Genomic DNA, 14,630 nt, shown 5'->3' with positions numbered 1-14,630 from the left:
TATGTCAGTGATGGAGGCCTTTTCAATGCCGAAACCTTAACATATCTTATTTCTGGTCACTCCCTAGGTACTCCTCATTTTTAGTCCATGTTTAGCACAAGTCTCCATTTTCTTTTTACTGATAACTTTTGTTTTTACCAACAAATGCATTCAGAGTTCAGTTGAGAGGCAGCAGACACTAATGTGCCTTAAGTAAAATCCCATTTTCACCGTCACATTCCTTGACCTTTGACCTGCCAGTTGACCAAAAGAGCTGAAATGTCAAAGTTCACTGGTAGGAGGCAACCACCCTGGGTAACTTGACACCAGTTTTAATGGCAAAGCTGCTTCCTTATGACCTAATGGCTCGTCAATGCCAAATTCAGCATTGCTAGAAAGGCAAAAACCAAAAAGAATCATCAAACTCATCATTTGCAGAACACACGTTGCTTATCCCTCACCTTCATCCTTTCCACCGCGGCCATTTGAGATGTTGATTCGATCCTGCAAGACGCCCGTGTCCGTAGCCTTCAGCAGGTAGAATTATCAGCGGAATTTAAAGGTAAGAAGACGGTGGCTGAAAAAGAGAGTTCAGTAGTCCTGCAAAAGAGAGGTCAGCTGAGAATCATCTCCGCTACATCTCTGAGGGGAACTGAGGTCTCGTCGAGTCTCAGAAGCGCTCCGGAGGAACCGCGCGTCCTTGAAAGTTGAAGGGCGGCAGCTGCCATGGCAACCGGGCCACTCGGCGGCTTCTCGGCCCTCGTTAAGAGAAACCCCGAGGAGATGTGCGCTGTTGTGTGCGTCCGCTGCGCCGCCGGTGAAAGAGGCCATTGACCGGCGGGGAATTCAGCGCCGGGGCCAAACGAACGAGGCCCGTGAACCCGCGAGCCGGCCAATCAGAACACGGGCGCCGTGAGCCTTTCATGCCAGTCAGCGCTTTGCTTTCAGCGTCCCTTAAACGGTATTCAAACCGATTCCGTCCATTTCTGCACACACTGTTTTTTCTTATCAGGTTAAATTCTCCATTCACAAGTTCTGCCGTGATGTTTCATTTTCCGAGCTAATTCGCATACCTATCCTTCCTCTAGCCATGAAATGCCCTGCATCACATTTTCCTGTGATGATATTCCTCAAGACAAAGTAGATTACACAGTTTTGCTTAGCAACACCAGTATCCATGGCAACTCACCCATCAGATGGATTTCCACGTTTCCATTTATATAATCTGTTCACACAGCTTGAGGCAACAGGGCCAAGTAAGTGCCTGGATCAAGGCCATAATGGCAGTGCACCATCTAGGATTCAAGCCTATGACCTTCTGGTTGCTGTCCTCCATGTCACAACTGTTTCCCAGGGATTGTAAGCATGGCTTAGTTTTCCCAGTTTGCTCTGCATCTCGGTGTGCACTCACTATCTTAGTGGGGGCTTTGGACAGCCAGGCATTGCCGGGGCCCGTGTCTGACAGTACTGTGCGTCTGTACGGGTTACAGCAGGCCGTCCACGATCACAAATGAGAACGCTAGCAGCTCCCGCTGCCTCTAATGAAGCCCGCAACTGAGCCGAAAGCCCTGTCCTTAACGCCACGACACGGCTGCTGTCAGGACAGGTTAGGGCCACGCAAGCACACCCCTTTGAAGTCCTTCGCTGCAGATTACCTTGGCGAGCATTGCAAATGCTGCAAAACAGCCAGTGGCAGTTTTTATTTCGATGCTCCGTTTGTCACACAACTATACTGTCCCTGATAAATACATCAGACGTGAGAAGATATAAACAAATATCTCGAGACAGTGCATTAATCCTCAACAACTCTCAGTTATGGTGCTTTCACGAGCAGCCCGGCGAAAGCATTGTTGTCTGTCACTGACAGTCAGAGTGAATCGAGAGATGACGTCTGCTATAAAAGAACAACAGGGGTTTAGCTCTGAATTCCTAAAGAGCTCTCGTTAAGCTTTCACCCCTTTAATTCTTTCCCCCACAGTTTTTCGAATGCCTAATTATAATTGTAGGCTCACCCCATCATTATAAGTCATCTGCCAATAAGAGAGGGTGCACATGAGCACACTGGGCCTCTCAGAACAGATGTACTGTAGCCAGCTCATTCAGTTCATTCTCTATTCAATCCACTAAAGGCACAGACAGACGGTTGGCACCTACTCAACCAGAGGAGGCGCCATTGAGCAATGAAGCAGGGAATACTATTATGCACCACCCTGTGGGCTTCCATTTTCTTCTATTGGCAGATCTTTAGCAGAACACGTAAAGGGACAAGGTCAGCCAGAAGTTCATTTTGCGTTAATTAACCTTGCTAGCCTTTTATCTGTAGATGTTTTATAATGAACCTCCTCGCTCCGTCCTTCAAACTGCTTTCTGAAAGGATTCAATATCTGAAAGGACTCAATACCATGACAGGAATTTAAGAGTGAAAAATGCGATGTAAGGAAACGTGTAAGCTTGCTCGGAATGCTAGGTGTGCGGCAGAGGGCGAATCGGCAAGCTTGTGTCATTATCGCGGCATCCGGTTACGCAGAAAAGACTGAGCGTTCGATCTTTGATCCCACTCGTGCATTACTGCGGGTCTGCCGTACGAAGGACGCCAGGGACTGAACAGAAAGACTGACGTTAAGAGGAAAGCAGTGTCCTTCTCAAAGCACACAGACGACAGTCACTCCACCAAGCTCCACACAGGAAAAAGGAGAGAGGATCAATCTCAGAATCGCACAGAGAGAGAAAGAGAGAAACAAAAATCATATTAGCACAAATCTATGTCTTGTGTAACCCCAGAGGGGATATTTGGAAAGTCATGCACTTACTGGCAAGGATATAAATATTATTAGGAATACAAAGGGGCTGCTGGGTGGCTCATTTGGTTAAGGCACCATGCACTGGTGCATGGATGAGCCTCAAAGTCTGGGATCGAATCTGGACCGGCAGTGCTGATTGTGGCTGGCAGCTTAGCTGTAGTCCGCGGGGTGAAAAGAAACAGCTGGTGACATCACTTGTTTCCAAGGTTGCCTACACTTGCCCAAATCGGCAGCGGGGTCCGCAGTATGAACGTGGATCTGCTTGCAGAAAATTGCCCATTCCAAATTGGGGTTGGAAATTGTAAACAAGGAAGAAGATAGCAAAAAGTAAAATTAGGATTATCATAATAACTAAACTGTTTATTTATAAAGTACTTCTATTAAGGGTTCATGATGCACGATTCACGTATCAGAACACAAACAGAATACCAAAATAAGCAAAGAAGACAGAGAGATACCACAGGAATGAGACTGATGTTGCTGGGGGGGGGGGGTGGACTCGGGAGCATTCTCAAGGTTTGTACAGTACAGTTCAAACACAGGAACACAAAATTCATTAATATTCACTTTAAATACTTTTTTTAAAAACTCAACATACAGGCATTTTTCTGGGGATGCATTCCAGAAACAAGGGCCCTGCTTAAAATAAATTCTGTCTAGTCAATGTCAAGCTACCTTAACTTGAAAAAATGACTACAGTAAATAGTAAAATAGTTTAGAGGATTTGATTTTTGGCCACAGGACGCAAGTTTCACACACAGCAGAAAGCCCTCTCTTGGGACCCCTTTCAATGCCACCCGAGCTTAGCCTTATAAATGCTGCTCTTCACAACCGCAATATGCTTTGAGAAATGTTCATTGAAATGACACCCTGAGAGAGTGATACAGCCGCTTGGCTGCAAACTCACGGCCTGGCCGTCCCTACCGCGTGCTCGCAGAGTCAATGTACGTACAGATCTGAGGGAACTCTTTTGTCTTCGCCATCTGTGTATCCCTTTAAAAAAATCAATCTGTTGCTAACACCTGCTCCACGGTCCCTAAAACAAAGCCGGAAACTGACGGAAAGGAACATCTCCAAGTCTGACTCAAGTTTTGACACATTTTATTCTGTGCTAGCTCCGCCAGAATAAACGTCGGGCACCGCGTGCGAGGAGCTCCACATCTCCAGTGGCCTCCAGCGCCACCTTTTGGCGGAACGCCGTTACTGCAGTTCAGTGCTGAGGGAGCCGCTGACTTCAGCTTCCTCCAGCTGCAGCCACAAAGGACCATTAACAGCATTTATATCCGCACCCTTTTCAAATGGCACACTGCTTCAGCATATGAAGCACACGCCCACACACGAAGGAAAAAAGGCCAAAGCAAACCTACAGCCCAGTTAAGGATGGATTTTGAATATGAAGTAAGCAACAAAATATGATTGCAGCAAGGGATTCTGAGCTAGTGTGTACAATAATTATCTGTGGATTACAGCTAATGCGTCCAGAATAAAAGTTTCCAGCCTGAGTCCAGGGTGACTTCAAGTGGTTACTCAATAAAAAAAAAATACATAAAAAGAAAACAGATATCAGCTGACAGAAGATGATGTGATATTTTTTATTAGATTGCGAGAGTCTGAGGTACAGTGTGCAGCGGTGAATATGAAGCTTAGCATGTTTCACTTGCCGCAGAAAAGAAACTAGTAAAAATTTGACAAGGCTAATCAAATTGGTTAGCTAACTACAACAGTGAAGTGATTGAGGGACAGTATTACAGACGAACGGCAGAAAGCCATTTCCGTAACTGGGCTACTATTCAATTTTATTTATTCACAAAGTTTGAGCTCTTCATGTAATGCGCGAAGGACAAGCTTCACCTGATCTTTTCTCATTTAATTCCGTGTTTTGTTCTTCCTGTTTCAAAAAGACACCCAGCCGAATTGGCATTTCTGCATCTGAATATGAATGACGTTCCGAAAATTGCATCGACACAAGTCTTTGGAGCACAGTCAGAAGTTATTATTCCAAAAATTACTATGCAAAAAAAATGTGTGTGTGTTCTGCGTGTATGAAAACATCCTACAGTGACAAGGACCTTCCGTTAGAAAGGGGCCAATCCCATGCCAACGGCGAGCGTATTAGATTCCCCCGGTAACAGCGAGGACTGCTTTAACTGGCCCGTGGCGGAGGCCTTGGAGGAGACCCCTGGACCTCAGCGACAGAAGCATTTTTTCCCATGTGCCGGCGAGCCAAGACTTCCCCCCGCGCTGCCAAGAATAGCGAAGCTATACCCGCGTACTTCGCCCCCAAGCTGCCGGGAGGGGGGGCTTGTGGGGGGGGGGGGGGGGGGAGGCTGGGGAAGGAGGGAGGCCAACTATCCGGCTGACCGGGTCCCACGGACGGGAGGCTCGCGCCCTCGATGGCCGCCTCCGTTTTTGGCAAAGGTCAGGGGAAGTTCGACGTCTCGGATCGTTCTGGCCACGTCTCCCATCCGCTGCCGGGAGTCTCTGGCGCGGAGCAGAGCGGTGATTCACCTCCTCTATCGGGCCCTTAGACCAAACACGGCAGAGAACGGCCTCCCCGGGGGAAGCTGTTAAACAGAACCTAACGATCCCCATCAGAAAGCATTCAGACTCATCCGCTTTCGAGCCGCACGGTCGATACAGAGGCACCTTGTTTTCCGAAACGAAAGAGGGAACGTGGTAAAACGGCGCTGGACTGAACTCAAAGTGCCGGTAAACTGGCTGTACGGTGAAGGCAGTATTTCTCGATAAGGCTGAAGATCTCAAGCCGTGCCGGCTAAAGACGTGGGGAAGTAAGAGCTGACCATCTGGTCGGCATAAATACAATCTGAAGGCAGCAGACCCAGGTCAAGGATACAAGAGCTGGACCGGACTCAGACCCACCACTCATCGTGCAAGAGAGTTATGTCCTCCATCAAGTCTGCATTGGCCCATTCACAACAGATGCAGTATAGAGGCTAAATTTTTCCTTTAAACTGACCATTTTTCTCAACTTTCTTATTCATTTGTTCACAAGCTGCCACTAATATGAGCTCCTACTGTGACATCGTGGAATAAATGACGAGGTAAATATACACTGAAACTGGATGTAATCCTTAAGTAAATTTCCCATGGTGCCTATCTCTGTGACTCTCAGCGCTGTAGCACTGGAATGTCTCCGCACCTTTATGCAGACATTGGAAAACAAAGGGGGGAAAAAAAAGGTTTGAAAGCTGATGAAGTCTGTTGCCGTTTCCGTTCGGTGTTTCATTGTGTAATGTGCCAGCGCTAAGCCTGAAACTTAGACTAATATGAAGTACTCTGAAGAGTAGCCTAGCGTGTATCAGCAACACATAACACACAGCCATGAGGAGAGCACAGAGCAAGGCAGTGATGTGATTTAGAGTGCGGCCAGGAGCTCCGGATGCAAGGCCCTGCTTTGCACTGTGACATATGGTGTGCGAGAGAGCGTGTGTGTGTGTGTTTGTGTGTGCCAGGATCTAGGGCGATTGTGTGTGTCTGTGCATGTGTGTGAGAGTGCGCGCATGTGCACGCATGTGCCTGTGTGTGTGTTTGTTAGTTTTTTTGTGGACTGACAAGCTGAACGCGCACAAGGGAGCTCTGTGTGAGGCCGAGCCTGCCAGCATCAGCCTGCCAATGACCTGTCCTCATCCCCAGCCCGCAGCCAATAGGAGAGCAGCTGGGCTGTTCCCACAGGGGGTGGGGAAGGGGTAGGGGGGGTGGTGGTGGGTGTCTGTTGAGTGTGGATCACACTGTCACAGCAAACACTGAGGCCTGTGAATTTAATCACAGGCACTCTTCTCAGAAAGAGGCCAGCTTTGAACATTACGGCAATGTGCATACACCAGTCGATCTACATTCTTTTCTTACTACTGATTCAATAAAGAAACAAATGAATGAAATTGTTCCAATCACTTTTAATTAAAATGTTTTCATTCATTAATATGTGTTGGGTCAGGACACTACCCTGCCAAGAGTCGCAGGGTAAAAAATCTCACTTGGGTGAGGCCACACCGGTTTAAGGAATTACCCCAGTAAGATCCTGTGCATCGGTATGTTCTTGGACTGTGAATCTAAGTACTTTATACAGGGTTCAACTTCAGGTTTTCCAGAAATCCTACTCTAAAATCTATTTCATACAGGAACACTTAATGATAACTGCCCTATATGTCGTCAATATTAAAGATCTTGTCAACTTGTTCGGCAAACGCACGGTACTATTCTACAGTATATTCCATCAACCTAAAATTCCTGAAGAATGTAAGAACAGCACCATCTGCTGGCCAGATAAGGCATGTCTGTGCAGCCAGGCAGCCAGGATCCTGAACTGCTGTACAACATATGAACAGCAGGGGGGGTTATAACCATGCAGCCACCCACCCCCCTCAATCAAGAGTCAGTCCCTTGCACGGCTCACCGCTGCAAATTATGAATGGGAAGACATCAACAAGGGACACGAAAGAGTGTTCAAATACGTTTTTTTGTTACAGCCGGGTGCACATCGTTCATTTGGAGAGTTCGCTTTCAACCCAAGCCGGTTAGATCAATCAAAGCCAACCCAGGCGCTTGACAGCCAAACAAAGTCGCTAACTTTTTAAGAGCTAATTTAGAGCAGCACAGCCCAATCTAACTGCCAGTCAAACAGGGCTGAGACAGACTGCCTCCTGATCCAGCTTCTCCCTATTCAATACAGCCACATCATAACAGGCACTGCTCTCCCCCACACTGCCAGCGAGAGTTCACCTCCACACAGGCAGGGCTAGTGAGCACCACTATCCCAGCATGCTTATCAGACGGGGTCAGCAGGGTCACTGGGACCGAGTAAGCACTGGTACGTACTGATAGAGGCCTGTTGAACACAGGACGATTACAAGGACTCCTCTTATCTGCTCTGCCTACCGCCCTTGGGGTTGCATTGATACTGCAAGCCTCTCACAGTGACACACACACACACACACACACTCCCCTGGCTTCCATTCATTCTGAATCATAATATCTCTTTTAAAAGCTAGCCATATACGGGCCCGCACAGGCACGGACACACACACACACGGACAAACCCACACACACACACGCCCTTATGAAAATAGACAAGTCTACACACTCCAGAGACACACACACACACACCCATAAACACAAAAACTGAGCATTTCTCTTTATGCCACGTGTAACGAAGGGGAAATAAAGCGAAATAACTGCGCTAATTACTGGAGGCTCGCTGCATTTTCCCCACACGCGTGAATCACTGAGAGAGAGTCGGCGCTTCTTCCCCCCACGTCCGCTGGGCTCTCCCTCCGGCCTCTCCAGCCAGTAGGAAACGCACACGGACACATTTTCCTACAGCAGGGCCCAATGAAAGGGAGCACCGTGGAGCACGCGCTGTTTTGGTAAACAACGATTTGGTTACTAGGCAGACCCATTCCACCCCCCCCCACGTCTTTTCCACGTCACTCAGCTCTGAGAGAGTGACCAGCAAGAACCACAAGCCATAATCAGTCCCATCTGAGTCTAATTCACTTCCCTTTCAAATGATAGAGTTGGAGCAAACCATGTACGGTATTCACAGGCTAACATTCAAGCAATCACAAATTCAGAGAAAACTGCCAAATTTACTAATCCCAAAGCACATACCAAAAGTACTTCATCAATCAAGCTCCATTGGTTACCACCAATATTTTCAAAGATAAGGTAAAATGAACCAAAGTAATACAATTCATCTCTATTGAACTCCTCTCTGGACTTTTCCAATGGTTCTCATGGTCTTTGACCATGACCCCAGAGAGCCACAGGGCCTGCTAGCCTTGTGCATCGTTCTACATTCAATAGATCAGTTAGAACGGGAGCAGTGCTGAGGACCACTGACCGAGGGCTAACGGCAGCACATGCAGATAAAAGCACACGGACTCACGGGCGGGTGTCTGACCGCCGCGTCTCGCTCACCAGTGACAGCGCATGCGGTCCCATGCAGGAGCCCCGCGGCGCGCTTCGCGTCCGCGCGGTCGAACGACGGCCGCCCCGCTCCGCTCCTCTCCGTTCCGTGGGTCTCCGCCTCAGTCGCGGCGCGCGCCGCTGCCCATCAGAGTCCCGGCGAGCCGCTTTGCGTCCCACGGCCCGAACCCCGCCTGCAGAGAGAGAGAGAGGGAGCGGCCGCACGTTAGCAACCAGCTCAACGTACAGCGACGACAACAACAAGCTCGCTCGCACACGCTAGCGCACACGCTAGCGCCACGCACGTAGGCACACACAACCTATACACACAAGCACGCAACACACAGCCACGCTAGCGCACACACACGGCCGCGCATGAGGGCACGCTGACGCAAGCGCGCGAGCTCGCTAGCTCGCACAGACAAACACGAGGCCCGGCGCTCACACGCATCGCTGATAGGCCGACACCGCGGGATTGATTACGGGAAGCGGCGGCGATGGGGAGCGTGGCTAATTGGGCATTATCTCCTACTTGGATACAGTCGTGTGGGCGGCCCTCCAGGACGCTGGCCTCCGGGTGACCCAGGAAGCGTGTGAATGGGCCCGCCCATCGGCCGCAGACAAGGTTGCGCAACACGAGGCTGCATTCCACACTCGCTAAGCACTTCCCTCAGCAGCCCCGATTTGAGCGAGCGCACTGAGAGGGAACAATCTGGAATGCATCCTGACTCCCGTAAGAAAACACTGCTGAGAGTCACACAAAACCTTGGCTAAAAGAGAAACAAGGGAGTGTTCCGTTTCCTGCTCTGAAGGTATCTAACACACACACACACGCACGCACGCACGCACACACACACACACACACACACACACGCTGGGGGATAGAGACATCCACTACCCTACATGAGACAAAAAATGTCAACAGGCATCGAAACAAATTAAAAAACCAGAAAACTGACAACATGCACGACCAACATTTTCTACTAAGCAGCGCTGCTACAGTGTTACATATCACATTACAGGCATTTAGCAGGCGCTCTCATCCAGAGCGACTTACATTGTATCCAATTATACAGCTGGATATATACTGGAGCAATGCAGGTTAAGTACCTTGCTCAAGAGTACAACGGCAGTGTCCTACCGGGGAATCGAACCTGTGACCTTTAGGTTACAAGACTAACTCCTTAGCCATTATACTACACTGTCGCCCATTTTAGGAGTATTTGCTCCTGAAAATTGATGTTAGCTAACTGGAAAAAGAATTAGTAGCACATCTACTAATTGGGATACATTAATGTGCTCCTACTATGCTAAAGAATATGTGCACCTTAGAAAAATGTTAGCGTGGAGCCTTGCTACACAGTAAATACAGTATTCGTCCCGCGGTTTTGGCAAAGAACGGGCAGCGCCTTCACGCCGGAGAAGACGGCTTGTGTTTCTACACAGAGCCATAAAATGAGAGCGGAAACTGCAGCTGGCATGTCTGGAAGTATGATTCAGTAAAGCGTGTGACTTCAGAGAAACACTGGAAAACCCGGGAAGCCTGCAGGGACAAGCGGTTGGGCTTATGTCCTGCGCTTAAACATTCGTATACTTTGTGCAGTCTGCGCCATCTCGTGACTCTTACTGAGACACTACCCTTGGAGAATCGTCCTATTCAACAGACCAACCGTCCACTGACTAAACTGGGTCGTGAGTCAGGCGTACATGAACTCGCTGGAATAGCCCACGTTTGACACGTGTACCAACTGCACTGTCATTCAACCCAGGGATTCCCCTCACTCAGTGAGACCTTTATTTAAACACTGCCCAAACACTGTCCTTGCAGTCTCATAGAGTTTCAGCGGTCAGCCTCTCAGACTGCGCACACCCAGAACGAGATTTCCGTTCACCCTGGTTCTCGGAAGCCTTCACCTCTTTAGTCTCCCTCGTGTGTAGTCCGGGAAGGGGGGGCGGGGGCGGGGGGCAGGGACAAGAGGTTCTCCTTTCATTGGCTTGTGCCTTGCATTAAATACAGTGTATGGCGCTGCCCCAGTTTTAATAGGGCGCTGTAAGTAAGGAGAGCCTCACACTGAACCTTTTCTTCTCCATCTGTTAAAGTCTCTGCTGGGCTCGGCTCTGAGAACCCGGCTCACCGTTTCTCCGGGGGCCCCTAATGAATCCATTAGAAATGTCTTAATAGCCGTAATACCGGGGAAAGTGCTTGGCGGAAGTAATAGATGTAAAGGTCCCTAACAAAATTAACCCGGGGAAAGCCACTAAACAGCCCGGAGGAACAAAGGGCCACCATCATTTCCATTCAGCCCATTCAGATTCGCACGGGCTGGTTTCATTCACACCACTTAGCCTGCAACAAAGCCGCGCTATCCGCCCCTGCTTCTGCTACGCAGCCTGAGAACCCGTCCGCTGAACGGCCAAGGCCAGGGAAGCATCGGGGCCGGGATGCAGATCCTGATCGGATCTGACAGCCCCCAGCAGAGCCCTCAATGCAAAACATATGAGCGCGCTCCAGCGCGAGGCTCTCAAAACACAAAGTAAACAACGGTGGCGGCGTTTCAAAAACGACTCCTGTCATTCCCACTTGTAACATTTTTTAATCAATTCCCTCATTTTTAATGCCCAGTTGACATCGTATGCCTGTTGCTGTGGTTGCCTATCAGTTTTGGACCATGTGCGCCAAGCAGCTCAAGTTCTGCGCAGCGCCGCGCCACAACGGATTCGATCCCGCAGCCGCCCGGCAGCCGAGAAGGGCCCACGCTCCCGCCAGGCCCGGCGGCCGGCCCTGTCTCCTGGCGCTTCTCCGTCGGTACATTTCCACACCAAAGTGAGAACTAGCGCTTCCCCATTGCGGTGTCGAATGCGCACGACAGTAAACGCGCCCTCAAAGTTCTTCACGCGATCCATAGAACACTCTGGAAAGTTGGTGGTGGGGGGGGGCAGGGGGGGGGGTGTAGAGAGTCTACATATATGACCAGGACAGGCGGGGAAAGAACTCACACCATGTCCTGGGATTACCAAGCACCAACTGGCAAAGAAATCCATCAGCAGGCCTTAGAAGGGAAGGGGGGGGGGGAGAGAGAGAGAAACGCAGGCGACAGACGGCCATACCGGTGACGATATGTTTACGGCTTTTTCCGAGCCGGGGGCGCGGAGGAATCCGGGGCCGGCGCGAATGTAAACAGAAGTGTAAAGCTACCAGGTGACACGCACTCCAGCCACCCGAGCCGGCCTCTCGGGTGATCGGGGGGGGGGGCTCGCTAAATCAATCAATCACGCGGGCTCGGAGAACCTCAGCGTGTGCAGATTCCTCCGGGAACCCGACTGAACGCCTCGCTCTCCACACCTGCATTCAAAGAGCACTGAGTTCACTGGAACTTGTTTGAACAGATTGGGGAGGGGTGGGAGGGGCGGGACGGTGGTGGGTGGTGGGAGCGGGGGGGAGTGGTGGTGGCTTACCATCAGAAACCTAAGGACTTACAGCAGAGTCATTTGAGAAATCTTTGTTCTCTAATTCAGGAACAGAGAACAGGCTGTGGGTATTACTACCTAACCTCCTGTATTTACCACAGTTACGAAAGTCCACGGGGTTCCACCTGCTAAATCATCACCACTGCATCTAGCCGTTCTCCTGAGGACACAGTATTCACACAATATGTTGTCATTTCAACAGCTCACACGTTTTTTACAACTATCAAGATCATGGCATACCTCATAGAGTCATACCACACACCTACATACTGGGAATACTTTCTTTGGTCAGTATGATGATAAACAAGGGCAAATGTGAGATGATATTACAAAGCACTTGCAAAAAATGACTGAAACTGTGACTTGAACTTCACATGAGGTTCATATGAGCTTCATATGAACTTCATAACTTCAATGAAGTTTTTCCTGGTTAAATAAAGATTGAATAAAAATAAATGAATAATATGAACATTCTGTCATATAACATATGGAGGAACAAGTGGAATCTGCTGGTGAATTCATGGAGGAGACTCCAAGAACCAGACAGGTTAACACATAGCTTAGCCATACACCTTACAATGTCTCAGCCATGGAGTTTCCACAGGAAGTCTGAACAGTTATATTCATGATCTGGGCTCCCCTGCAGTTCATAAACAGAAGTGCTGTACCAATATTTATCTAAACATGAACATACAGGTAAAGACCCTGACCTCCAAGAACCTGCACTGCACAGAGCTTTGTGTACACTCGTCAATCACAGTCCAGAACATGCGTAGGGGCAGATCCTGAGTTCTCACACCCTGACCATGACCCAGCCCCAAAGACAGGAGGACACAGGCCAACCTGGCACCCACAGAGGACTACATGAGCACAGTGTGACAGGCAAAGGTGTGAAGGAGCTAATTCTTCTTCTTCTTCTTCTTCTTATTATTATTATTATTATAACTACACACTACATAGCATATATATCAACCTTTTCACAGTACAGAGAATTTGTAGTGAAAAGGGAAGATCATCTCAGTTGGCAGCCATTTTGCACCAGAATGATCACCAAACATCTGTTAAGGTAGAGCTCTAGGACCTTATTAAGGCAATTAAACAGAGGAATGATGACCAGAGAATCTGAGTCTGTTTGGGAACCTGGCCAGGGAACCATCCCCATAAATGTTGAGAGATCTTTAATGACCACAGTGAGTCAAGGCCTTGGTTTCACGTCTCACCCAGAAGACAATGTTTCTTAGAGTAACGTCCCTGACACAGCACTGAGGCATCAGTTTACCACTCGGTCCAGAGAGAAGAAACGACACCACACTTCCTATCCCAGTAATAACCAAACCCAGCGCGGCCTACCTTATGCCAGGCAAAACAGGCTTCAAGGATGCAAAACAGACTCCATAATCACAGTGACCATTCACAAGACACCCAGTTTCCTCTAACGAATGCCCGAACACTACCTGAACGGCCGTGACTTTAACTGCACAAGGCTGGCCTTACTCGCACAGTTCCCTCCACTCAAAGGGTTTCCAGGTCAGTTCAGAAACAGACACTGCCCCCTACTGTACAGAGTAGCTCAGACCGTGGTGAGTTTGCCCGGGGATTCCAGGGCTTGCTCAGTTATCAGAAGAGCTTCACAGGAAGGCCCATCGGCACGCAATGCTCACTGAAGCACTCTCCTTCTAGCTCTGACTGGAAGGCCTTCTATTAAGGACAGCACAAAGGTAAAAGTTTCCAAAATTATCTTGTTTGTACATTCTCACCTGTCCTCTACCCCTCCCCTCTCCCCTTGAAAAGCGGCGTCTCCACCCTGGACCCATCACCATGCACTTCCCAACTACTGCAGCACAGTTACAATCTGAAAGATGCACGCAAACTAAGAGTACACTGATTGTCTAATACAATTTTTAAATCAAATAATTTTTATTCATGTTAAATTAAGCTGCACAGCACAGATTTTTTTTTGTGTTTTCAAAAAATATTTTCATAGTTGTTTTTAAGATATGTGCTTGAGGACCTTCCTTGTTATTCACAAAGTGGTCAATGATGACAAATGAGATTCACCTACTTCCAGCAGCGTAGACTGAAGGACACATTTTTTCCCCAGACGCTCGACTAAAATCTTAGAAAACCAACCTGGGATCCCTCTCCGTGATCGTACGTGCGACACCGAGCGACATTCGCATCCTGCTCGTCCTGGAAACGCTCCGCGCGACGTGGCACGCCTCCGTCCCCCGCTCGGCAGACTGACAGACAGAGGCAGGGGGGGAGCGAGTCGGTTCCGGAGCTTTCCGCGAACGCTCCTCGCCGTGCGGATGCAGCGTGCGGGCTGCCTGCCTGCGAAAGCTGCCACCTCTGTGTGGGGGGTGAGGTGGGGCTGGGGGGCTGGGGGGCTGGGGGGCAGGGGGCGGGCGGTTAGTCTGATCCTCTGCTGCTTTGCAATTCAATACGCTACCTCGGGAC

The 14,630-nt window shown here is 49.2% G+C and overlaps 1 protein-coding gene across 3 annotated transcripts in view; it reads right to left on the bottom strand.

Annotated features, from left to right (window-relative positions):
* Positions 1 to 14,630, bottom strand: part of atxn1a (ataxin 1a) — a 91,562-nt gene that overhangs the window by 23,148 nt on the left and 53,784 nt on the right. For 2 of the 3 annotated variants that reach the window (XM_064348181.1, XM_064348179.1), the window contains one exon: positions 8,718 to 8,899. The exons of the other annotated variant lie outside the window; for it this stretch is intronic. The gene's annotated coding sequence lies outside the window, so the exon portion shown is untranslated. The remainder of the gene's footprint in view (positions 1 to 8,717; positions 8,900 to 14,630) is intronic. 3 annotated transcript variants of the gene reach the window in all.

The sequence above is a fragment of the Anguilla rostrata genome, chromosome 8 (assembly GCF_018555375.3).
Source record: "Anguilla rostrata isolate EN2019 chromosome 8, ASM1855537v3, whole genome shotgun sequence".
Lineage (NCBI taxonomy): Eukaryota > Metazoa > Chordata > Actinopteri > Anguilliformes > Anguillidae > Anguilla > Anguilla rostrata.
Note: the sequence above shows the minus strand (reverse complement) of the source record. Positions and strands in the feature narration are given on the sequence as shown.